Below are 24,526 nucleotides of genomic sequence, written 5' to 3'. Positions count from 1 at the left end.
CAATTTCTATCAACTTCTGAATATTTTTTCCATGGATGGAGCTTCGTTTTGAATAATGCCTTGGATTCCAACTTGGATTTGCAGAGTATCAATCTATTCCCTCCTTCTGTCATCTGCTATTAGCTAAAATTCAGGTAAGGAGTAAAAGGAGGAAAGAATTTCTCAATGTCATCATCCTTAGCTGAAAGCTCTTGCTAGGACTGGGATGAGCAACGATCTGCTTCCTCAGCATAAGGAGACAGATGTTTAACACTGAGATTTTTCTATGTATACAGAATCTGGCTCAGAACTGTCAGTGACATTTCTTCAGCTTTCCATGGCTCAGAAAAGGGGGGGGGGGGAGGAGGCAATTCTCATCACAGAATTATCTGTACAGTTGTTGGATTGTGTTGCAATTTTCCAAGGTTTTAATGCTGAAATGTGTTCATATTAGCAAAACCACATAATAGAGTTTATTACCTCTTTGATCAAATAATTGGCCATCTTGCACTTGAATAATTTATAAAGATTTCAGAAAAAGATTTTTTTGAACTTTGAATATTGGCAGAAAGATTATCTGTTAAAGCAGAAAGTTCTTTCAAGCAACATGCTGCAGACTAAAAAAAATAATTCTGTAACTAATGAAGAAATCCTTAAATATATCTGGTCAAACTAAGAACTACTTTTGGTGGTAAACTCTCATATACTATGCAAAATATGTAGAATTTATCTCAGTGAGGAACACTCCTGAAGTACCAAAGAGACTGACAGCAAGACCAATTGCAAAAGACAAGCAAGAAAGATTACCTTCAGTAGTTACAAGCATTCTTCCGTTTTGTCATATAGGTATGTGGGACTTAGGTCTCTAAAAATTTTAGATAAGAAAATCTCATGAGAGTTCTTATATTTCCAGCTTCCATCTGTGAGGTCATTAAAGCTCCAATCTGTTCAAGCCCAGAAAGGCATGCCCAAGTGGATAAGTCTCAATCTGATTTGCAAGCATCTTAGAGATAGTTACCCAGATTTCTAATTTAATAACAGTTTGTGTCAGCTATAAATTCTTCATTCTATAATTGTCAGGCTACGTGCTAACATAATGAACCAAGATTCAGGTTTTTAATATCTCTTGCAGTGAGTTACTCAAAAGGCTTATTTTTGCTCAAGTCCACTTCTATTTAGAAAAAATAAAATAAAAATAAGTTGTGCAGCATTCCCCACAGGGCAGACAAAATTCTAAGATATGATGCAGAATAACTCTATGCGGCCATGAACCAGAACATTTGTGTTAACAGAGTCAGGCTTGGTCTGGTAAGCTCTGTCTTGCTGACACTGCCCTGCTACCTGCATTTCCAGAGCCTGCAGGCTCAGGATTCTTTGCAGTCTGTGTCACCACATAGTGTAAATAAACTTTAAATTTATTCTAACTTACCCAGTTAAAGATAACATAGCTTAATTGTTTAAGAAGGGATTTGCCCCTCCCTCCCTCTCTCCTCCCCCCCCCCCCCCCCCCCAGCTGTTCCCTGCCCCCATCTTCTCTTCAATCTTAAATCTCCTTCTCTACAACATTTTGGGAAAGATAAAGTTAAGTGGGTTTCTTATAGAAATGTCAAAGGAAAGGTTAAACCATTCTCATCTCATTCATCATAATTATTTTCTTCTTCTTTCATACTTTTTCTTTCTGTTATACAAAATAAAATAGCAGTTGATTTGAAATGGCAACAAATGACACATATGGAAGTTTTATTTTCAAACAAATCTACAGTTAGATCATGTACAAAAAAAACTAGCAGTTCTGATAAATGATTTTTTCTTTATATCTGACTTCTGACATTCAAGAATGTGACCTTCAAAATGAATTTCCTTTTGAGTCTGATTTTTCTATTCCTTTTCATTTAACAATTAAGTATCTCATATACTGTACATCAAAGTAGAGAAAACGGCCACCATAATAAAGACCTCAGTTTCTTCCTCTACTTGTGCTACTTCCAGATTTCATCTCATTTAATGTATCTGCTTCAAGGTGATCTTTAAAGATAATTCACTCAAATTAATAAAACTTCCCCATTTTTATTTTAACATAAACTAGTACCTGCTATTTCTCAAATTCCAGGTTGTTTGATGTATTCTGAGATTTCACAGCACCTGAGTTGAATATGGCATATAGATACATACAATCATTTAGGTTGGAAAAACCTCTACAGTCATCCAGTCCAACCATCTAAGCTTTTAAAATAATACTCACCTTGTCTCATAGCACTTAATTGCACCTAATTGAGGGGAGTGGGGAGAAAAGAGATCAAGAACTTAGTCATGGAGGAATGACGTCATGTTCTGTTGTTGTCACTAAATTTAGGTACTTTTTTTGTTCTGTTTTGTTTTAACATGCTGAATTAAGAAGACATAAACCGGGCCTGTGAGGAATTATAAGCAACTTACTATCATCAAATTGGACAAATGATCATTAAAAAGAGTAATTCTCTACATGCGAAGCAGATGAATACCTCTGTAGACAAACACAGAAGTCACTTAATGTGTCATTAAGTACCTTTAACTTATCACTTTCTATTATTTCTTAAGAAAACATAACCATTTCCAGTTTCCATCTGGAACGCAATTTCAACTGCATTATTAGAGGAAAGCAAGAGATGAAAATGTAGGAACCCAAATCTAGCTTTTGTGTTTCTTAAATTTTTAAGAATAATACAAATTTATGACTTAGTGACCTAGGCTATATCTAAAAAGGTATATATTTTAGCCAAAAGATTACAAAACAGATGGATCTAGTTTCAAGTGCTTTTTAAAATAATAGGATATCAAAGGGAGTTAAACATCTTAGTTCCGATGTCTGCATAATTCATTTCATACTTCATTTTTTGGATTTTTCTACCATGGAGAGATTCAGCTATATGCTGTATGAAAGAAGCAGGTACATGATTTTGGAACTGTTGCCTGAACATACACTGTGCCACTTCCTACCTGAAGAGATAAATTTAACCATCTAGATATTATGGTGTTATTTTTACCTGAAGCCTTGTTCATGGAAATCCTAGCTGTCATACCTGCAGGAGGACTGGTAGACTTACAGCTTTTATTTGTACCTAAAAAGAAATAATGGTGGCAAACCTCTTAATTTATGCACCTAAAACCCCTGGGTGTCTTTCACTGTAAATGTACCAAATTCCCCATTATCTTTGCTTCCTGTGGTGTGTAGTAAATCCACCACATAACTGTTCTATTTATAAGAGCAGGATAAAAATGAAAAAGTAGGAAATGCAACAGAGAAAATACAACTGTATTAAACACCAAAGTTACTAGCCCTTAACATATAACATTTAGCCTTGAGAGGGATGACAGTAGTCACTGTAGGTCCTAACCCATTCCTCTCTTCTTTCCACCACTTTGACACCTCACCCTTTGCCTCAAAGGCTTTCTTCCACTGTTTGCAAAGCTAAGCAGCTATAACAAGGACATGGCTGTAAGAAGACAGAACTTAAGGACTCCTTTCTTTTCCAAAGGAGTTGTGAAAACAGTCGGGGTATTTCACTGCTCTTTATTTCCTTTGGAAACAATATCAAATTTCATTTTGAGATGAGAAAGAGAAGGAAATCTTCTGCTGTGACTGTGTCTCAGAAAAGCAAGGAAGCAGCCTTAAGAGAAGTCAAGTTCTAAACTCAGTGTTCCACTCACCAAAAGCTGATGCAGCTACTAACCCTCTAAATTGCCACAAAACTGCAATTTCCATGGCCCTGAGGAATGAGTACAAAGAATACAGTGAGCCTAATTCTCTTTATCACACACACACATACACAAAATAGAATCATAGAATCATCCAGGCTGGAAAAAGACCTCTAAGATCATCTAGTCCAACCTTCAACCTAGTACTTACAAGTCCACCACTAAACCATGCTACCAAGTTCTACATCTACACACTTCCTGAAGGCCTCCAGGGATGATGACTCAATCTGGGCAGCCTATTCCAATGTTGCACAACTATTTCAGTAAAGAAATTGCCCTTCATCTTATCACTTGGGAGAAAAGCCTATATTGTCTATATCCACTGCCTCCAGGGCAACAAATTTACCTCTACACAGAATGACTTCCAAGAAATAACGGACAAAATGGGAGGAAGAGGCATCCTATTAGCAACTATGAAGAAAAAAAAATAAAATAATTCCCGAAAGTAACAGAGGCAAACTGGACCTTGATTAAACCCATGCAGCAAAAAAGTGTCAGTGGTACAAACACAACATGATAGTACCATTTCAGTACCCCATGACAGCATGCTGTACTCTTTCCACTTGGTTCCAGAAGATAAGTGATAAGGCAAAAAGCAGGACAATGCTTTAATAGAACCATCAGAAAGAGAAGAACCTCATTAGTTTTGTTGTGATTAGGCTAAAAAAGAACTAGTTTACCAGTGAGTAAATTAGCAAAAATGATACTGAGGGTGAGATTCTTCTCCTACCAATATTACATGTATTACATGCATTGCAGTAATACTAAGACCGTTTTGTACCAGTCATTGTTAAATATTTAAGGAAAAGACAATGATAATACAAAACACAAATACTTTCTCTAAAGGAACAAAAGATAACCATAGAGCAGTCCTGAAAAATGAAAATAACTCACCTGCTCCCAGGTCTTTGAAAGTTGAATTATCACATAAAATCACCTTCAGCTTCTTGAATAACACACACACAAAAAAAGTGTATTTAAATCTGTAACCCAGATGAAAGATGCCTTGCTTTTCAATACCACTGTTTTTCACTGAATTCCTACAGAAATTCCCACCTCTCTTCTCTGTAGGAAATAGAAGAGAAGGTTGCATGCTAGGGACTAAAAGACTCTCCATCTTGCTTTCCCACTCATAATCTTAAAATCACTGTCACAAGATTTCTAACTTCCTATGCCATGGAAATCAGGTTAATCTTCAGTGATAGGTGTTAACAAAATCCTATAAGCAGAGCTAAATTGTATGCACTGAAACTTAAAACCATTGACATCCATCATTAGTAATTATTCCTATGCCCAAATAAACCTTTTTTATATGACAATCACTACTTGTTAACTAATTCTGAAGTGCATGTTACTACTGACTTAAAAGTAGTTAAGTATTTACAATTTGTTCTGGACAGGTGGGTTTTAGGAATTTCTGTTTCTCCCAGAATTTAAATCTGACAGTAATATGCAAGAATTCTTGGACTGAGAGACACTCACAGAAAAATCCCTAAAAATTAATTAGCATAAAGACAGCTGATCAAATCCAATAAAGGCTTTGCTAGACACTTGACCTAAACAACTCTCATATTTTCACTTCTAAAGATTAATGCATCACCATATAGACCACCAAAACCTCTGCATCTAATACTCACAACTATTGAGAGACAGATTTCAAAGATGATAGCTAAAAGTTTATTTACCATTAAGCATTTAAGTATAAGCATAAGTATACTTTCCAGCATGTGTGGTACCTGTTTGTCATACTATAGTACCTGAAAATATTCACCTTTGAGTTGTTTGCTGATTTAATTTTCTGTTTGAACATATGCAGTAACGTCCTTGGTCCTGATTCCTCATTCATTGCTTCAGATACACAAAGTAAGTTTTCTGTGAACTCTCTATAGGCCAAAAATTAACTGCACAACCTAGTCAAGAAATAGTATTCATTAGCTAAATATAAAAAAAACATACATAGCGTATGGGTAACCAATGCTATGTATGAACTATGACTTCTTTCTTCTGGCTTTAATGGTATTTCATGTATTCCTCCTCAACACACCATAGAACAAAATTCTACAGAACCCTGAAAAGAAAGGTATCAATGACCATGAAGTCAGTTTTTAACTCTGCATTTTAATACTCTTATTATTACACAAGTTTTGACACAGATTCAAAAGGCATGTCTGTATCAGCATTTTAGTTCACACTTTAGGAAATCACACATTTGTAGTGATTCTGCTTCTATACCCTGCTTAGCATTGCAGAGCTATCTAAGAGTGCCCAAACTGAATTTCTTTCATAAATATCCGATCCAAAAGATGCACTCCAAAATCATATTTAACACTTTCAAGCCACTAACAGACACTCAATTCAGAAACTGAATCCTGTAAAGTGTACACAGAACTTCAGATCCTCAGCACCATCATTTTTGGCATTATAAATCTTGCATTGTGCTACATTAATTTGAATGACAGCTTTATGTCAGCTATGATGTTTTTGACATACATATATATTTCCATACTAGCATTCATAATGATGAGCAATATTTGGGCTTTTGTGCACATTTGCTCAAGTAAACTACTCTCACAGTTAAAGAGAGGTCTTTCCCAAAACTCAATGTTCAATCAGAGTAGAAATGCATTTGCTTTAATAGTATACACAATTGTTAGGCTAAAAGAGATGCATTTGAAGCACTCACTTCTAACGCAGCCCGAGCTTCTTCTGCTGCCTTTTTGTGGTACCTTGTACCTTTCTACAGTTGTTACTTACCTCTAACGTGCAAATATCTGAAGTGCCAGTGGCAAGAGTGTAACCAAAACCAGGAAGAGCAGAGACCAATTAATCTAGTGAGCAGAAGTAGTAGGGAAACTGGCACAAAAGCTTGCACAAAATACTTTTCTATTTTCTGCATCTCAACAACTAAAAGAAACCAGTTGTAAATGTTTATTTATATAGTATATTCTGATTTTAATCCACCATTTCTGCATTCACCAACAATCAGTGTACGTACTGTTACATTATTTAGTACCACTACTGACTTTTCTCCACACACGCTGCCTTTGTTAAAGCTGCTTCTATGATAATGTAACTTCTGGTGCTGAAACTAGGTGCACAGTACAACCTAGCTGGCTCAGTCTGTCATCACAACACCAACAACTTTAAACAATCACAAAAAGCAGAGGTTTCAGTGTGGAAATCCTCATAACATGTCCTGTGATCCTGTACAACTGTTTCTGTTAGAGCGCTATGATAAGTAGTGTTGACGCAATGTAAAGGCAGCAGTAAAGAGATTGAATATTTCAATTTTCAAGCTAATAGGTTATGACAAATCTTTCATGTCTCTGTTGTAAAACTTCAGGCTCACTTGGCTTTTTGGGGGCTCAGTATTTGAGATTTAGTGTTTTGGTATTAGCCTTTCTATTCCATTTCTCTATAAAACAAGCTGGAAGAGTAGGGAAAATTATTTATTAGACTGGGGGGTGGGGTGGGGTGTGTGTATCTCTCAGTATTTCTCAGATTATGTCAAATTTCAATAGTTCAACATAGTCAGCTACATCAAAGCCAAAACATATACTTTTGAGTCCTTTGTTCATTGCCAAAAATCAATGTTTGTGGATAGTGAAATGTTTATTAGACTTGTTCCAAACTTACTCAAGAGTTCATGTCTTCTAGCTGTATTGGTACCAAAACTATTTTAAATGATTGCAGTCTGCAGGAATATTTACTAAGAGAACAGGTTTATTGTTTACATCAAGAAGCATAAATTAACACTAAACATTTATAGGAAAGCTCACTTTACTCCATCAACCCCTGCAAACATACTCCCAGCCCTACATTAGCTCTTCATACTTGATTTTATGATATGAAATAAAAACTGGTGTCATCTGTCATCACAGTAAAACACCGGGGTTTGCATTGTGCTTTGAAGACAATGGAAATTTTCCTTTCCAGGTGTCAAGGTTTCCTCACACTACACTTCTAAACTAGCAAATTGTACCCCAGATGCCCATCTCTCTACTCTCAGTTCATCCCAAAGATCTGAGATATATCACCGGATGTCAAGCTGAGAGACACCTAAGAGCAGCAAAATATTGCTCACCATGCTGAGTGTATAACACAGACCTGCTGCTCTAATTTTTTTCCACTTCTGTTGATTACATATTAGTACTTCTGCTGCTTAGAGAAAGCATGTGTGAGAGTTGCTGGCTGAATTGTGTTTTTCAGAGTTGTTATACACAGTGTTGATAGACACTTTTCCACAACTCTTCAAGACAACTTGTTCCCTGTGCATAAAGGAAATAAGAACAATGAATGAAGCAGAACTTCAGAATTTCGAAGGGAAAGGTCTTCTCCTTGAAAATAGATATTTACTACATTTCCTCTCATGTATATCTAGAATTAGGCTCTTACCAAGTACCTGAAAGGACTGCATCATTATAGTCACTTTCATTCAAGAGTACTGTAAGGTTTTCTACATGACCCGTAACTAAGTAAAACAAGATTTACTTCACATCACAGACCACCTTGTTGAAAAAAAAAATTGGATAGCAAAACCCACTGTCAGAGCCTACAAAAAAAGAGAATAAGCAGAAAGCAACTTTCCAAACTTCATGTTTCCACAAATTTCAAGAAGTCTAAATCATAACTACTATGTCTAGCAATTACAGCACAAAACAAAACGACCCTCAAATGTGAAGCATTTGACAGTTTGAGATACATGTTTGGCCAAATTAGAAGTTAACATTTCCAAGCCACTGCTTTATCCTCTTGCTAAGTATCGGTCCCTCTGTGATGACTGGTTACTATCACCAGAAAAATCATTCCTTTTTCAAGGATTATTGATTATGCACAAGCTTGATGTTGAGAAAGCTAAACAAGCAGCTTGATGCACTAATTTGTATGCTGCTATCTTGTTTACATCTCTAAGTCACATTTACTCACAGAAGAGGAATAATACTGTCTAGATACTACAGTACTGAAGTAATTCAATAGACTTAAATCCTTTTTATAAATTAGCATTCAACTGGCAATTTTCACTGCAGAACTATTGTAACTCACTTTTCTGTAGAAAAACAACAATTAAAGCAATAGCTATTCAATAGCATTTTCCAAGTAAGGGTAAATACATAGATTTGACAGCTTGCATGTCAAGAAAGGTCTTTATATGCTATTCATATATTTCCTACATTATACATTATTGTATGCTCCTTTGGCATATTATTGTCCATCAAATACCACCACCCACCCCTCCCCCCCCCCCAAAAAAAAAAAGAAAATCACACAAAAAATATATATATACATGGGGTCAAAACAAAAAGACAGACTGAAATATCCTCTTTGACTAAGCATACAGTAAGCAAGAAAATAGGAGAAAAAGTGCCATACACAAAACAGGTGGGATAGCAAACCTGTTTCTAAGTCCTGGTAAAAAGGTGGCAAGAACTCATATATTTTCACCAAAGAGTATCTTTCAAAATTACAGATCTTCTAGATTTACCTTCCCCAAATACCAAAGAATAAGGCTTAAAGAAGTCTGCTCTTAAATTGAGAAGAAAACATTGAAGATATAATGGCACCAATTACTATCAAATATTACTTCAGCAAGGCAAACTGTACATACAAAAAATATATATATATTTTGGTGGATACTAACAACTAACTTAAAAAAAATATAAAAATAAAAAATGGAGTTTGTAAATTTTTAGTGTGTTATCTCCCTGGGAATATGAAAGTGTTGTTCATCACTGAATAAACTTTTTTTGGCAATAAAACTAGAAAATTACTAGAAAGTAACAGAAAAATAACTAAATGAAAGCATACGTAACCCATCAAGAATGCCCTATCAGTGGACAAGCTAAATGTCAGACTGTTGTGACAGCAGGTCAGCAGGTGAAGTGCTAAAAATGCAAATGGATTACAGTAATAATCATAAGAATCATAAGAATAATCATAAGAATCACAAGTTCTGAGTAAGCTTTTAATTAATAGTTATTCAAGTGTAATAAACCATCAGAAATACTGAAACAGTAATATTGTCCAGTTGTATGATTGGTTACAAAATTAGGAAACATGCACATATATACACCCACATAAATTTTCTGATGTATAGCTAATGAAAAGACATAAAAAGGATGTAGTAAGAATTTTCTTGTGAATCATGAACAGTCCTGGAGTAAATCCCTGCTGCTGGGCAACATAATCCTGTGGTTCAAAAGCTGTCTGTTACTATCTATTTCCATGCATTTCAAAACATGCTGCACTGAGAGATGACCCTTGAAGCATGAGCTGGCAGAGTCCTTTTGGAAGCCATGATTATCAAACCTACTATAGTGCCAATCTCAGACTATACATTAATTATAGGAATTACTCAAATATAGGATTGCTTGTTATAAAAACAGTAACATGGAAGGTGGAACAAAGGCTGGAGTCCATGGAGCTCAAAGCAACACCCACTGTCAAAGGGAGAACATCTCTCAACCATACAAAATGTAACAGGTTCACATCAGTAGGAGTAGCTGCCTGAATTCCTTGATCTTGATTAATACTTAATTCAAAGTTTTAAGGTTCTTTAAGAAAACCAAAACATTTTGTACATGAACTAAATTTTAAATATCATAGAATGGCTTGGTTTGGAAGGAACTGTAATTATCATCTAGTTCTAACCCTCTTGCCATGGGCAGAAATACCTTCTAATATGGTATTAAGTATTCAGCTGTACAGTAATACTTAACATATAAAATATATGACAACATGTTCATGGCCTATGACATTCTACCAAACCCAATATACACTAGTACCAAATTTGATTGGTGTTAGTTAACAATGCTTGGCTTTTCAGTCACAAAAACAACCAAATACCAATGCTGTATTTTTCACTCCACAGTCATTTTGTACTATCTATTAAGCAACCGCAATTCTGTAATTACTAGAAATATGTAGAACACATTTAGGGAGATCTCCTGAATAGAAATTATGCTGTATTACTATGCAGTTCACATTTTTATTTATTCCTGAAATTTCAATACATGCTTCTGTTATCAGAGTGGCAACTCCCATCTTTTGTTTTGTCTCTAACAACCTGCCAAGATAACTAAACCAACAACTCAGCATGTCTCAGTGACTACAGAATCTTCTGGACAAACATCAGAAGAATGGCATGGCAGCAACTCATGTCTTTTTAAAGACAAGGAGAAAATCTTCAACACCAGATGTCCAGTTAATCCAGCCTCAAAGGCAAGGGAAAAAAAAAAAAGAGAGAGAGAGAGAGAAGAAAAAGAGGACAGGACTGTTGAACAGATACATTTGTTTAAGACCAAATCCTCAACAAAACCAATTCAAAAAAGAAAAATATTTGAATATTACAGCATACAGTTTATATACATACATTTATATATATATAAATTTGTTCTTGCTTTCCAAGACAATATTTCTACTCTTTTCCAGTATAAACACTTAAGCTTTGCCCATTTAATAGACTAGTCAGAAATCAAGTAGATTTTCATCTATGTGACTTGCTTAAAAGCATTATAGTAACAGCAAGAAAGTTTGAGTGCTTTGATGGCGAAATGCCACACTTCCGAACCAGTGTGTCCTAAAGGCCCTGTAAGTGATAACTGATTTCTCAGTGTTCTGAATTTCTTTAGAATGTCTTGTATCTGTTATTTCACAGACACTAGACTTTTAGTCAGAAAAGTACATTGGAAATAATTGCAGTTGGATCATCTGCATATGAAATATGCAGATCTTGATCAAGATACTTGATCTTCTCGATGATAGCAGGACAGAAAGGAAAATACTGTGATGCAGAGCAAATCCTTGCTCTCATCATGATGAAAATTGAGAACAGTGGAGAAGCAAGTCTGATTTCAAGAGCTTTACACTAACTGCATCTAAAAAAAAAAAAAAAAAAAAAAGACAAACTAAAGTTTTATTACAGCAAGACATATCCACTAAAGTTCTGGGTCAGCATCTTATGATGCAGGCACTGATATTTTAAATTTTTTAAGGCCACACTCATAACAAATAAGTGGTATTTCTATTTCTGCTGTCTTTAAGGCTTGAAGAGGTCTTTCTCGAGAACAAATACTACATAGTTAAAGATAGAATCAGCTTAATATTTTGTCAATTTAAACAGCACACTTTCCAAAATAAGAAGTCAGAAAATTTTATATATAATATTATAATAAAATCAACAACAAAGGATGCTTTCATTAGGAAAAAGAAGATAGATATTAAAGTTTTTTTTGTTTGTTTAATTATGGTCTTAATTTGAAGGAGATTGTTGGTCAAATATAAATGTTTCCCTCATCTTTTAATGCTGCTACTAGACGTATTTTATGTGTTCAACGTAAAGATGTCAAAAATCCCTGCTGTGTGCCCATTTGAAATATTGCAAGTTTCAACTGCATTGGGACATATGGATTATTTTAAAGCTAATTATTAGATTTAAAGAAGGCCTTGATTCAGTAGAGCACTTAAGCAACCAAACGATCTTACTGTTAGATTTAACCTTTCTCATGAGATGCATCTTCCAGCTACAAAACAAAAGTTAACAGAATATATATTATTTGATAGTAATTTAAACATATTGTACAAAAGTATGTCTTCTTGCATCTGATCAATTACTGTGAAAAATATTTTTAATATTAACTCCTTCATCAATCCATACCTGTGTATACTACAATGTTAAGGGACTAATGCCATATCATTCAAAGATATGTAACTGAACACGTGCAATACTTTCACACAAAAATACTATAAACCAAATACAGATGGCAGACAGCTTGTATTGCATAACTACTACATACATGACTTATACATTTCACAGGAAAAAGGAAAAAAGTCCAACTTCAACTTTACACTTACAATACACACAATAAGTTATAATACAATACATATAATGCTTCCTGAGACGTGAAAAACAGCATCCTACAAACCTATTCCAAACATATCCCCTGGAAAACATTTCTCTCTCCAAAGATTGGCATACAAAGCTGCTTCTTTTATTTTATGACAATTGTTCTATATAATGTTTTTACAGTTTTGTAGTTCTGATGTCATCAAACTATTGATGTCATAAAACTATACCCTAGGAGGTGTACCATCATGGCAATGTCAAAATGTGCTACAATTATTTAGGTACTGTGATCTAAATATCAAACTACGACAAACTAAATACTTAATGGGACAAAGGTAATTGTGCATCCATTTACTTTCTTTGTTCCAAAATAGTTATGACATTTTTTAAACTGAGCAAAGAAAACACTGCATTTGCTCTGGCAATGAGATTTAGATATGGCAATGGAATAAATATAGTCCAATATAGTATATCATGATTTCCTGTCTAACACATTTGAATGTATGTTATGTGCATGCCTATGGTATTGAAAGAAAACACAGATGATCATATGTATTACTGTCAAACATATGTGTGGGTAAATCCACTACAAACCAAATTCTGAGCAAATTTTACATTGAAGACACAGAATCAGACTGCTAGAAATCCATTTATTAACTTTTGTTGGGGTGGGGGGAAGAGGATGTGGCAAACTGGAAGTACAGTGTAAACAGGAGCTTGCCACTAAACATGTGAAACCATTTAAAAGTTAAGTTTTTAAAAGAGCTTGATGAAAATAAAATTCTCTCTAGGTAGGTCACCTAGCAATGAACTACTTCAAGTTACACTCTAAAGCTTTTGCATAAAATAGTTTTACAATACTAAACTAAAGATATTTTGGTAAAACCTGGATAGAAGACTTTCATACTAAGGGGGAATTTACAGGACTCATGATAACAGCATTGTTTCAGCATCAAAGTTCAAGAAATGTGGAGTCTATTTTCAATTTGGTGTTAGGGACCTGTGGAAATCACAGTTGTTACCATCTTTTAGGATTTACAGACATTCTAAACTAACATTTATCACCTTTGTCAGTGGAGCCTAATCCCCCACCAACAACAGGAATGATCAACAGCAAGAGTTGTGCTCAGCTAGACAATATATGTGCTTGTTTCCTTAACTTACATTTTAAGAATATAACACCATATATGAGAGCCTCAGCCTAACACAGATCCACCTAAAACTATCCTTAATCCAGGCACTTTACTTTACTCTGAGATGTTTCCTGATGTACCAAACTGAAGAAGTGCAAGTACTGCTTTGGTTTCAGTGATATGTTATTGCCAGACTGCTTCTGCATGGACAAATATCTAAGCCAGTATCTGAGTGCCTGCAGGAGACACCAGACAGTTATTACTAACAGCAGAGGCTGACTCCTGATTCCATCTTTAGAATGCTTCCCAAAGATGCTGTGTAGTTTTGCTTGCATGTTAAAATTGATAGCAACAAGTATTCCTGTGTTGTAGCCCCTCACCAATACCACAGATCCAGAACAGGAGCTAGGAACCTGCAGTTGAACAGCAACACAAGACAAGATCCAGTTTCTGTTCTCCCATTTGGCCAACAGCAACAGGACCTGGGAGCTAGCTCTCAGCTCTGCCAATGTGCAAGTACTGTATGTTATTCTGCATTTGCCCCACACATGTTAAAACGCTTTAGAGATTAGAACAGGAACCCCAGCTCTTCATGTATGAAGAGCTTGTTATGATGTTTATTTGGGTTTTGCTTCAGCCTCCAAACAGAAGAGGCTTCTGTGGAGATAAAGTGACTAATTTTTCTATAAAGCCAGATTTAGGAAGACACAACATAAAGAACTAAAACTGCAGTAAAGAAAATTAAAGTTACTACTGCCCATGCACATATTGAAAGGTTGAAGTTAATATCAGGAAAAATTGTCTATAATAAGTACTAGAATAGACTACCCGCAGAAAACTAATATTCAAAATTGACAGCTAAAAACAGATTGGCAAATGCCAGCAATAACAGTTGATTCTTTTCTAGGGTAGGACATATTTAGTCCAATGGTTCTAGAAAAAGGAAGGTTGGAGGAAATTCACCCCTACATATAAACATGATTACTTTCTAAGAAATTTTAACAGTTTACTTTTTTTTTTTTTAATAAAAAAATAAATGCAATCCAAATACCAATTATTTTTTGTTCACATTTGTAGCCTCAATGAAGAGATCAAGCTGAAAGCTAGTACACCCAAAATACTTTGTGCCCTACCACCCTGCGGGGACAGTGCTCAGAAAAGGATGAGAAGGATGAAACTCTACTGCAAAAGAAAATACAATCTGAAAGTGACTTTTAGTTTCCTGTTAATGTCAGACATTTAACAATCAAGGTCGGATGTATTAATCAGCATGTTTGCAAAATATTAGTAAACAGAATTCAATCATTCTCCAGAAAGAGTGAATAATAATAATTTTTTTTTTAAAAAAAGGTACAGTTTTGCCTACATGGAAAAATAAACATATAAAGATATCAGGTAGAGAGTTTGGCAATAACTATAAGAACGTTATTATTCTGACAATTTTATAACTTAGAAAGGATGTGGAGGAATGGTTAAGTGAAGTAGGTCATGTGAATGTTGAGCAGCTAGGAGGCCGCAAGTTAACAAAGTATCGAACGCAGCTCATATGAGTCTGAGAAAGTACGTAAAATCTGGGAGGTTTCAGGGAGGTTTCAGGTACAAGGACATGATATCTGTTGGTGGTCTGGGAAAGTACTAACTGTGTTACTTCGGTGGGAAACTAGCTGATAAAATAGAGAAATGCACTAACCAATCATGAGCTTAGCTTTTGCAATATGTATGAGCTAATTATATTGAATTAGATAAAAGACGACTGAGCTATCCAATAAATCGAAGTTCACTGATCACTCATATTGAGCGTCTGTGTCTTCCTTCCGTCGACAACAAATGTCCTCGCAACAAATGGCGCCCGAACAGGGACCTTCTGAACGGGAACAGGAACTTCGCTGGAGTTGAACCTGCGCTGGAATTGTACCTGCGAGCCACGGTTGGACGGAATACGAGGACCGGTCCTGCAACGCAGCTCAGGAGGTGAAAAGGATTATAAATTGCTGAATCCCTGCATCCGAGGTCTGAAAGGTGAATGGACAAGAAACCTGGAATCCCCACACCCGCAGCTCGGAAAGGGAGTCCTCGCACCCGGGATGAGCCTATAGAGGGTCCCGCCGGAAAGCGTCGCCGAGGTCTTTGCAAAGGCTGCAACGGTACCGACGTATATAAAGGTATGGAGAGACAAGCGGCGTATGATTTGCTCAAATGCTTTTTAGAAAAGCAGAGCATGCAGCTTATAGACTGCAAAAAGAATTTACCAGGATTATTAGCATATGGGGTAGCTAAGGGTTGTTTTATCAATCCTGATACAGTTTTTGAACAAACAGAGTGGCGTAAATTTGGGGACAAATTGTTTGATGAAAATAAGACTGCTAAAAAATTATTGAAGCCTTGGAGAGCAGTCACTAATGCCTTAGTTATACATCAGGCTGAGCAGAGAGTTGCTGCTACCGCTACAGAGCGACTGGGATTGCCGGGAAGTGCTGGAGCTGGGGATTGCCCACTGCCGCCTTCAGTGAGAACGATAACGCTGCCTCAGGGGGCTACGGGGCAATGGGAGCCTCCCCCCCCCTCAGTCACCGCCACGAGCAGCGCTGCACTCGGAGTTCCGTGGAATCGAACGGCAGCCGACCCTCACCGTGAGGCGAGTCGACACAGAGAAGAGGGACGGACATCAGGACCCTGCAGCCTGTCTGACGTAACCATGGAAGCAGCGGCAGCTGTGCTGCTTCTCTCTGGCATTCTTTTTATAAGAGGTTTACCTTGCAATGCAAAAGGGATACTAACTGGAGTGTTAATAATTGTATGTGTTATTCTTAAATGTCCAGGTATTTTGTGTTGAAAGTATTTGTGTAAGGGTAAGGTTTTAAAACAAAGTGTTGCAAGTCACTTCACGAGGAACACAATGAGAGGCAATACTTGTTTGTTTGCTTATCATTCTAAATTATATTCTTGTGGTATGATTGAGGTTGTGGTATGATTGAGAGTGAGATGTGCAAGAGGCCTCTGAGTGTACAATTGTGCTCTGAGTGTGCAAGTGTGCTCTGGGTGTGAGTGTGCTGTGTACTGTGTTAGTGAGAGCCCATTTATTGCCATAGTACAGGCTGAAATCATAGGACATTACTGTGGATGGAACAACACCGGGAATATTAGTGTACCATTTGGGGCGTATGGAATAGGTGATACCAATTCAATCTGGTTTCAAAGTCAGGCCAAAGCTTTACCACCTGGTATGTTTTTAATCTGTGGGGACCGTGCATGGCAAGGGATACCAGCTAGTGCTTTTGGGGGTCCGTGTTACCTAGGACGACTCGACAGAGAGCAAAAGAGTTAAACGAGATCTAAAGACTTTGGGTTCTGACTGTAATGATGCTGTAGAACTGTGGGGTCCAGCAGAAAGATTCTTTGCTTCTTTAGTGCCTGGTGTGGGAACTGCACATGCTTTGACTAACATTAATAAGCTTGCTTGTTGGGCTGTTAAACAATCAAATGTAACAACACAAGTTCTTTCTGAAATGTCGCAAGATATGGAAAGCATAAGACATGCTGTGTTACAAAATAGGGCCGCTATTGATTTCTTGTTATTAGCTCAAGGACATGGGTGTGAAGATGTAGAAGGAATGTGTTGCTTTAATCTCTCTGATCATGGGCAATCAATTCACAATCAATTGAAATGGTTAAGGGATCATACACAAAAAATTACGATACAGAATAATTGGTTTGATGATTGGCTTAAATCTGTCTTGGGAGATGTAGGGGGATGGGTTTTTAACTTAATCAAAGAGGGACTTCGCCTTTTGCTTATAATTGTATTGATTATAATTGCTGCGCGGGTAGTCTTTAGCTGCTTATCTAGGAAACTAGAACAACTCACAGAGAAGGTGTTTGTAGCCCAAAATAAAAACGGGGGAATTGTGGAGGAATGGTTAAGTGAAGTAGGTCATGTGAATGTTGAGCAGCTAGGAGGCCGCAAGTTAACAAAGTATCGAACGCAGCTCATATGAGTCTGAGAAAGTACGTAAAATCTGGGAGGTTTCAGGGAGGTTTCAGGTACAAGGACATGATATCTGTTGGTGGTCTGGGAAAGTACTAACTGTGTTATTTCGGTGGGAAACTAGCTGATAAAATAGAGAAATGCACTAACCAATCATGAGCTTAGCTTTTGCAATATGTATGAGCTAATTATATTGAATTAGATAAAAGACGACTGAGCTATCCAATAAATCGAAGTTCACTGATCACTCATATTGAGCGTCTGTGTCTTCCTTCCGTCGACAACAAATGTCCTCGCAACAAAAGGATGCTTTTAATTTGAATCTTTTTATAGCACAAGGAGCACCATTCAAGAACATACAGTGACCAAAAGCCCTTTTAAAAATATTTATTAGCCCCTGGCATGTTTTCATAAATAAGTAATAAGTAAACACTACTGAATACATAGTTTTATATTAGCACTGTGTTCAAGAGTTAAAAAGAAAACCTAAGCAGAATTTAATTTCTATTCAAAAAAATAAAAAAAAATAATAATAATTCTGCAACTATAAATGTGAAAGAAGACAAAATTCTTTCCATAAAATAGTACTATAATCTCAGCCAACATAAACTCAACAACAAAAGGAGTCATACCACTGAAGAAATTAAGGGTCCAGTTCAGTACCTTAGAAAAAATAAGTAAATTCATACAGAGATAGGTCTCGTAGAATCACCGTGCTTTATAAACAATTTCACATTACTGAGTTATATAAACCAGGTGTATTTATTGTGTCTGTGTATTCTTATACTATCACTGATCACGGGAAAAATTGTTGCATGCAAGGATTATTAAAAGAAACCTTTACCTACAGAACATGTTGTAACAAACTCCATGCTGAGGAAAGTCCAGTGAATTCACTGGTGAAAAAACTAATGGAGAAATATGCCTTGGTTGGCATTTTAATCGTGAATTGTTTCATACAGTTTTAAAAACCTCACACATTTGGAAAAAAAAAAAAAAAAAAAAAAAAAAGTGAAATTACTATAAATTACAGTGAAATATTATTTTTGCTTTATGATGCCAAAGCTGACTGACTTTGGCAATATATGCTATACTTGCACATGCTAAACATGTTTCAATCATTTTTTACCATCAAATACTCTATAGCAACAATATCCAAAGAGCTATTGTATGATGGAATCCACAGGAACTATGCCATCATCTTTTTTCAGTGAAGCAAATTTATTGATATTAAATTCACACTACTAGATTAGACCAAAACTACCACCCACATTCTGGGCCAATTTTAATTTGTTCTCTGCTGGAGTCTTCATCTAAGGCTATTTGTTCGATTTAACTGAACGCCTTTCAAATTCTTCTTGCATCTTCTTAAACATGTGTTGTTTGCCTGCATGCTTGTTCAGTAAGTGTAAATGACCACATAGTTGGCTCTTGTACAGTTTAAACTCTGATTTTGCTTTCCAAAATAATTTGCAACTTTTGTCTTCATTGAAAGTTTTTAAGAAATGAACACTGCACTACATAATTTCAACTATCATTAATTTTGTTCTCTTTTGCATTTAATTATTTTAATTTTTATTATCTTCAAAAAAACAGAAAATACAACTTCCCATATTCACATTAAGAAACATCCGTTCTTTTTTTTTTTTCCTCTAGGAATGCTACTTTCACTTAACAAGTGTAAATGAGTTGAGCACACAAACAATTGAGAAAAGTTGCTGCTGTGCTCAAGATATTTAAAAACTTTATAAAAGGCAATAAAGGTCATGAAAAATAAAAAGTATGCAAATCTGATGAATTCCCTTACAGTGAGAAAACTAGCAAATATATACTCACAAAGTTCTTGCCTGTAGCTACTTATTTCCACTGTTATATACAAAACTTACTATGGAGAGCAATGAATGATATCTGGCTCACAAAAAGGCTTGGTAACTTGCATATTTGGCAAAGGACTCAAATCATTTTAAAATATACATTTTTATAATAGTTATGTTATTTTGTTGCATTGTATTCACTGTGCAGAATTTTCTCCACATGGGATCATATATCCCACATATGGAAACAAAATGATAACTTGTTACTGCCCAAGTTACATTATTAAGAACGTATTAGATCCCTTCATTTCCAGGAGAAACCAGGAAAACAGCAGGAAAACAGCAGGGGGGAAGGGAAAGGGGAATGGATGGGTAACAGACAGACAAGGAAAATGCTTCATAAATGCATAAATTCTGCTAGGGAAGATGGCATTTATTGAAAGAAAGAAAGAAAACTATACTAGAAAGTCAAAGGCAGTTTCTAACCCATTCAGAGCTGTTTTATATTTTACTTCTACAGACATAAAAAGATCAATACACCTCAAAACAAACAAACACCACGTGACCAGCCATTGTCATAAGCTCATTTTTAACTTGGTCATTAATGGCTGGATCAAACCTCAGCGAAGCTCGAGGCCTTTGTAAACAGACAGTAAGGTGCAATGCAGTGTAAGAACACAATGATTACAAACTGCAAGTTCTTAGCTACCTCCTCTTCAGTCACTTCCATGAACCTGCACTCTCAGGATTTATTAACAAGAAAACCACATTATAAAATTCAACAGCCAGCTCACCATTACCTTTTTGTTCAGTAGAAGAGGAACAATATTCCCTTTTTGAAATGAAGGTAGGTCAGCAAAATAATATAAAGACAAAGTGAAGGCCACTGAAAAAAATATTAACTATAATTCCAGGAAGTTGACTCACAATTCAAAGTAGATTAATCTAAAATATTTAAGCATTATTATCCTCAGCTATCCACATTTTCCCCTTCAAAGATGCATGCTACTCCATCAGGGACAACTGAAGAACATAAACTGTAACAACTCAGTTGTTAATCTACCATATAATTATGAACTGAAATTGGCAGCAGTTTGTATTAACATAACTGCACTAGCATCTGAAGTTACCAGGTTTTTTTTTTCTCAGGTTGAACAGCTTCCAGGTTTTTGACTTTTTCTTTTTTCATTAGCCAACAGGCTATCCAGTAGTTTAATCAAAATGTAAAGCGTGCATAAGAATTATTTTGTTCTTGTGGCTTTCTGACATTACTATTTGTCTAGTGGCTTTATTTTGTAGTTACAGGAATAAGTAAAATATTTTCTAAGATTCAATACTGTGTAAATCATGCAAGAACATGGTACTAGGGACAAATCAAAATGACTTTTTGATTTGTTAGGGTACAAAAATGGTAGGTAATCCTGCGATATTTTTGCAAATATCTTTCAAATACCAAAGATTAGACTTCCATAAAAAGTCAATCTGTTACTAGTTAGATATTCTTAGTTTTAATTTGTCCATCGACTAATATATATATATATGAATGATAATTCCATCCCCATCTTTTATTATTGCAGTCCCTCTCCTCTAACACCTTTTCACAACAAAGGAACTGGAGGGATAGTGATTAGATAAAAATCACCATTAGTAAAGAACAAATTCTTGCTGCTGCTGTACAGGGTCCACAATTTCAACTAATTTAAACTCAGCATCTTGAAAACAAGTGTTTTTTTTTTTTTTTTTTTTTTTCTCCCACCGGAATTAAACTGGCAATGAAGAAAAATAGCTCATGAACAGCAGTCCCTGAACTTTCACTGAATCTTCATAGTCACGTAGACAATTTTTAATCATTCTCTGCATTCCACTGTCCTGTGTGGCCATTGCTCATGTTTTATTTCCATCCCAGAGAAAAACTCACCCCCCCCCCTCCCCAAATGTTCAATAATAAGCTAAGTCACTCACCAGTATTAGAAAAAATATTACCAAATCTATCAACACTTGTCACAGTGTATTTCAGAGCAGCAGCAGCAAAACTTTGAAGCTTGAGAATGTCATTAAAACAAAGTAAAAAGTATCTTGCAACAATTCAGAAAAAATATTAATATTTTCTAATTTGACTGATTTAAGTGAGCTTAATCCACCCTGTATAAGCAATCGAAACACTGTTTTAGTTACACTGTTTCTGTTTCAAAATCTTTCCTACTGTAAGAAGGCTGCTATTTTAGAAGCATTTTCAGACAAGTATATGTTCGTCAGGCTTTTTGAAGCAGTCTGCTTATTTCTTAAGGAAGATTCTTGACAGGGCAGTAGTTCTGACTTTTTGGGTGAGAACTCAGAGCTGTAGTAATTCACTTCAGTATTATTACCTTCTCTAGCAATTTTATAAAGCTATTAGTATAGGTGAGAGACACTATCTTACATTATTCTTTTATTTTCCATGCTATAATTATAATCATTATAATTATAAACATTTCAAATAATGAAACAAACTTTGGAACATGTTTCAAATACTAAGAGAAGGTCCAAAGCACAGAAGTGCAGAGCCAGAGAACTCAAAAACATGTAAGCATGTAACAGGTAACAGCACCAAAAACGTAAACACACACCAGTTATCCTAATGCTCAAAGGCCAACATTGCCAGGGTTGGCTGCTCTCTGCCTTCCCACTGCAGGAGCCAGCAAGAGCCCAGTGACACAGTACCTGTGTGAGAAGAGCAGAGCAGGTGTCACCAAGAGTCCAGCTCATCTGGCAAGTTCATGGTGATGAGACACAGTCAAGGCAGGGAGTGAGCCTATGGGTCACACCCTGAACCAAGAGTGCCCCAAGCTGGGCAGGGGCATGGGGAGGCCGCAGGTGGGGCAAGTGAGTGCAGTTAAAGCCTACGAGAGGCACTGGTACCACAGTCCTAATGACAGCTCTCTTTCACTTCTTGAAGGTATGTGCATAGGAACACTTCACAAATCAAAAACCAATCTTAATTTCATTTTAAAGTGAACTGGCAATTAATACATGAGAAAACTGCATGTTGATTATAAAATACTATCACATAACTGGCAATCTGCTCCAGCTGAAGTTATTCACTTGTTCCTATCTGCAAACCACAAAGAAAACAACTGTGATAACCTACTCTGAGAAGGACAACATTACAGATCAACATACACAATCTTTTTCCAAAGCAGATAAAAGTAGAATAATATTCTATGTTTGTGTCACAGCACTGAAAGCCCAGTGAAGATAAGCAGCACTCAAAAAATTACAAAATGAGTCAGAAAATAGAAACGGAAAAAGGGATAGATATTAACACCAGTATTAAATTAATTGAGTATCCACCAAGCCACAAATGGTATCCACTTCATAAAGAATAAATTAGCTTTCCCCCCAAAAAAACAAATCTCAGCCAAATTTCTTAATTAAAAAAAAATAAAATAAAATAAAATAAACAAAAGGTGGAGGACAGGGAAAAAAAAAAGGTACAAAATATTTTTACTTTGAATAATTGAAAATTGGAACTCCCTGCCTGAAAACATAAGAGAAATCAAGAAGTAACAAAGGTTCAAGAAACTTCCTTCCTCACTGAGAAGAATGAGACTAGCTTCGTAATTAAAAAAATGTATTCTTCTCTATCTTAAAAAGGAGTGAAACTTGTATTACAAGGTATAGGTCAACAACGAATGAACAAGATGAAGGATAAATGTTTTTAGAGAGTCTCAGACAGCCATTTGCAAGGAGCAAAAATGAAATGGCAAGCCTCTTAACCTTTGCTGTTTTAGCTCACAATTAATCTGGTAGGAGATAAGAGGCCTATAATCCTTTTATGACTTTTATCAGAAATAATAAGCCAACAAATTTATAAAATGCATATGCAAAACACTCTATACTAAGCTTATTATAGATGAAACAATGAAATGAAAGATGAGCACCACTGAAATATCCTGTAGCAGATGCCTAGAGAGAGAATACAAGAAATAAGACAAGTAAAGAATGAGCCTTTTTTCCCTGTTCTTCCTTCCAAGGTATAATGACTAATTTCAGAACTCTTGTATTAGAGGGTGCATTTGGAAAATTATTTTCATCTGGAACTATTTTCCATAAGGGGTGTGTTTAATCCTTTTTTGGAAACCATTTATAATTTGGCTTCCGGAATGTCCACTGCAAAGACTTCCATAATTTATTTATACATTACATTTAAATTTTATTTATTTATTTATTTATTTTTTGCTTTTCCTTAAACTTCCACGTGATAAATTTATTGAGGTAGAGATTACCTCTGAAACAGAAGACAGTTTAAATGGCACGAGTGCTAGGGAAAAAAATACTTAGAAATAATCAATACTTGCCTATACCAAAAGAATAATTGACTTGCAGTAGTTTGCCTAAAGACAGAGACATAAAGATGAGAGAACATTATAGCCGTCTTCAGAAAAATAAAAGACTGTTGTAGAGAGGAATTCAGTGATATGTTCTTCATAACCACAGTGAATAAGCAGTAGGTTTAAGTTATAGTAAGAAAGCCCAAAGCTGGATATTAGAGGAAAAAAATCCCAATCCTAATGGCTAATCAAAAGAACTATATGCGATAGCTGTATAGTCCCTCTAAGAGAATGCTGGATGAGAGTCACTCTGAAATTATGTGGATCTATTCATCCTATTTTAGCAAACAGAATGGCAGTAAAAAACCTCTTGATGTCCCTTCCGATCTAATACCATACAATTAGCAAGAAAGATAGTCAAGACACCTACTATAGTGGTTTATTTCACCCTCTCCCTTTGTTATGTGTACAGTTTCTGACTTTATTTATATTGCTAGAGAATACTCAATTTTCTCTCCCACTCAAAAGAAAATACACAGCATTGTGATTACTTGAAGTATAACAGAGTAACTAGAAAGTGGAGGTGTACAGAATTTATGATGCTGTTTACTCTCAGCCATGTGACCACACTCAAGTTGTTTTTGTGTTGGACAGTTTCCAGAAATTGCAATGGCATCTGCTAGAAAACAACTTTCTATACTCTCTAAATTTAAAACACAGATTTTGAC

General features: G+C 35.7%; 1 protein-coding gene across 1 annotated transcript in view; it reads right to left on the bottom strand.

Annotated features, from left to right (window-relative positions):
• Positions 1-22,329, bottom strand: part of LOC311443752 (uncharacterized protein) — a 319,792-nt gene extending 297,463 nt beyond the window's left edge. The window contains exon 1 of the transcript XR_014697447.1: positions 22,189-22,329. The gene's annotated coding sequence lies outside the window, so the exon portion shown is untranslated. The remainder of the gene's footprint in view (positions 1-22,188) is intronic.
• Positions 22,330-24,526: the final 2,197 nt, after the last annotated feature.

Source organism: Aythya ferina (genome assembly GCF_964211825.1).
Source record: "Aythya ferina genome assembly, chromosome: 13".
In the NCBI taxonomy this organism is placed as follows: Eukaryota; Metazoa; Chordata; class Aves; order Anseriformes; family Anatidae; genus Aythya; species Aythya ferina.
The sequence above is the reverse complement of the archived record's forward strand: the minus strand, read 5'-3'. Positions and strand labels throughout refer to the sequence as shown.